Source organism: Anneissia japonica, unplaced genomic scaffold, assembly GCF_011630105.1.
Source record: "Anneissia japonica isolate Jap-2015-1 unplaced genomic scaffold, ASM1163010v1 scaffold284911_len20915_cov96, whole genome shotgun sequence".
NCBI classification, from domain to species: domain Eukaryota; kingdom Metazoa; phylum Echinodermata; class Crinoidea; order Comatulida; family Comatulidae; genus Anneissia; species Anneissia japonica.
Genome location: NW_022720097.1, coordinates 15,967 through 18,964, shown reverse-complemented (window position 1 = coordinate 18,964; position 2,998 = coordinate 15,967). Strand labels below are relative to the sequence as shown.

The following is a 2,998-nucleotide window of genomic DNA, read 5'->3' as shown; positions in this document are numbered from 1 at the left end:
CATATTATGTTTTTTCCGATAAGAATTTTGAAATCAGAATCTCTCAATGAACCCAATCTCATTATTTTACTTTTTTCGTAATTTATCTTTAGACCAGATGCTAAAGCAAACAAATCTGGAATGTCCATGATGGGTTTTATTGAGTTTGAATCTTTAATATAAAAAACGGTGTCGTCAGCAAATTGACTTAATTTGATTTGTATGTTATTATAGGATATGCCTTCTACTTCGTCTGTTTGACGAACTGCGTTACCAAGGAACTCCGCACAGAGTATGAACAAGTACGGCGATAGAGGGCATCCTTGGCGTAAACCACGACTAAGGCAAAAAAATTCCAAAGAAAACCTGTTGTTTATAACAAAAAAATAAATATAAATATAAATATATATAAATATCACTATAAAGTAATTTTATCCAATTTATAAAATTATTTTTGAATCCAAATTTTTCTAGTGCATAGTAAACAAAATCCCATTTTATTTTATCGAATGCCTTTTCGAAATCAACGAAAAAAAGCAAATTAGGAAGATTATTTTTTTCTGCATGTTCAATAATATCAAAAAGCAATTTTATATTCTCACCAATGTATCGTCCCTTAAGGAATCCTGTTTGATCAGTGTTAATAACTGATGGCAGTACTCTTTTTAGCCGTCTCGCAATTTTCTTAGAAAGGATCTTGTAATCGACGTTTAGCAATGAAATTGGACATTTTTACAGTATTTCAACATTACAGGAGACTTGTCTTTTTTTGGAATTAGTGATATTAATGTTTTTAAATGTGTGTTGTTTATGTTGATCAAATTTGTCATTTCTAAACACCAAAGTTTTCCTGAAAAAATTTCCTCATTTCCTAATATTATACAATGTGCTGAAAATTTATGTGTAGACTTATAATTTCAGGATTTCAGAGCTTACAACTGAAGACTGCAAAAAATATTTGGATGAACTGAAGTTGGAAATTTCAGAAAAGAGAACCAAACAAAGCACATATTAAATTGCTTATGCGTGGAAAAGTTACTCTGATGGTTCTTGCGTAAGTATGGCATTTAAAATTTTTCCTGTCCATTCATGTAACCTCTAACACTTTTTGCAAAGTTATTTGATCAGTTTAAAATGGACATGAAATGGAGTTCAAAATTCATTGTTTACCAAGTTTCCTTGAATGTATAATTCTTCTAATATCGCATAGCTTGATCCATTTCAAAAATTTTTCTACTTCATTTATGTCATCAAAATCAGTGTTATGTATTTTGACAGGTTAAACTATATAATTTGAATCAGTGAAGCTTGTGGTACTGGGAGAAATTCATTGTGATGTTAGGACTTCTTGATATGCATCGCTGAGCAGATGACTCTGTATATTTATAAAGGTTGCCATGCTTTAGTCATTGTGGGAAAATTTTGTTGATTTTTAAGTTTAAAATCATTTCATGTACTCGATTTATGATCATATATACGTTTTAATTATTGGAAAAAATTCATTAAACACTCTAATTACTGTATATGAAAGTTAAGAAGAATATTTCAGGTTTTCAAAAGTTTTGGCCACAAAAACACAAAAGCTGCCAGTGAGGATTGTAATGTATTCGTAAATGATGTCGCGAATTTTATTCATTTTAAAATACTTTTTCTATGTTATTAGGCAATATAAAAAGTTTGACTATAAATATATTTGCTCACCCTAGGGTCGGTAGGCCTTTGTGGAAATCAAGAAAATTTGCAAAAAAAAAAAAAAATATTCGTCTCAAATTTCACATACAGTAATTATAGTGTATAACAATTTTTTAAATAAAAATTAAAATGTATACATGATCATAACTTTAGTATGAAATGCTTTTAACCTTAAAAATTAAAAAAATTTCCCCATAAACAATGACTTAAGCATGGCAACCTTTTGAATCTAGAGAGCCGTCTGCTCAGCGATGCGTATTAAGAAGTCTTAACATCGCGACAAATTTTTCTTCTTACCACAAACTTCATTGATACAAATTATACAATGTCTGACCTGTCAGAAGATATTGACATTGATTTTGATGACATGAATGATAGAAAACATTTTTGCAATTAATAAGCTCTGATTATTAGAAAAGGGACTCAGGTGCTGGCTATAGATGATGATTCCCGGTTAGAGCTCAGCAATGTAAATTCTTATTTCGATCCACAAACATTTTGACGCACAAACTGACTTGACATATTGACAGCATTTCAAATGCTATTAAATGCTTTGTGTGTTTTCTGGTATCCTAAGTTCTTGACATTTATTGAGAGCCGACGACTATGTACATCGTAATGGTGGCAGTTGTTTGCTACCAGCTTGTTGTTATTTACAAAGTCGGATTTCTTTTTACTAAAATACTGTATTATCCCGTTGTATTGCATTTTTGTATTTAAGGAATTCTGAAATCCATTTGATGTCCATTTTAAACAGTGTAGTAACTGCCAGCAATTAACTTTCAAATTCAAGTTGAGGCTAATTAGCATACAATTCTGAAGATGTGTTTTGCCACACTTGTCCAGTTTTATATTTCACTAACAAATTTTAAGGAACTTTAATTTAGAATCTAAAATCTAAAAGTCGGAATACAGCCTCATGCAAAGATGACATTGTACCTGTACATTGATCAACCCATACATGTATTTAAAAAAAATTCTAACTCTGGAAAGACAGATACTTAAAATTGAATATGCTGCAGGTGTCCTTGTATGTACTGTGTTTTTAAAGTATCTAACAGTCTGTACTATCATTTGTGTGTGTATGTATATGTATATGTATATATATATATATATATATATATATATATATATATATACATACATACACCCATACATACGCACACACACACACACACACTCATACATACATACATACATACATACATACATCTAATAGCTAAAGCGTTAAGCTACCCCTCTGAACCCCACCTTATCGGACGGAGACACCTCCTCCAGGCACTTGGAGGCACTTTACACATATACCTATAACCCCCCCCCCCCCCAC

General features: G+C 31.1%; 1 long non-coding RNA gene across 1 annotated transcript in view; it reads left to right on the top strand.

The window, feature by feature from the left end:
• The first annotated feature begins 774 nt into the window (after positions 1-774).
• The window catches only part of LOC117111179, a 4,856-nt gene continuing 2,632 nt past the window's right edge, over positions 775-2,998 (top strand). The window contains exon 1 of the long non-coding RNA XR_004445833.1: positions 775-1,033. This is a non-coding gene — a long non-coding RNA (uncharacterized LOC117111179). The remainder of the gene's footprint in view (positions 1,034-2,998) is intronic.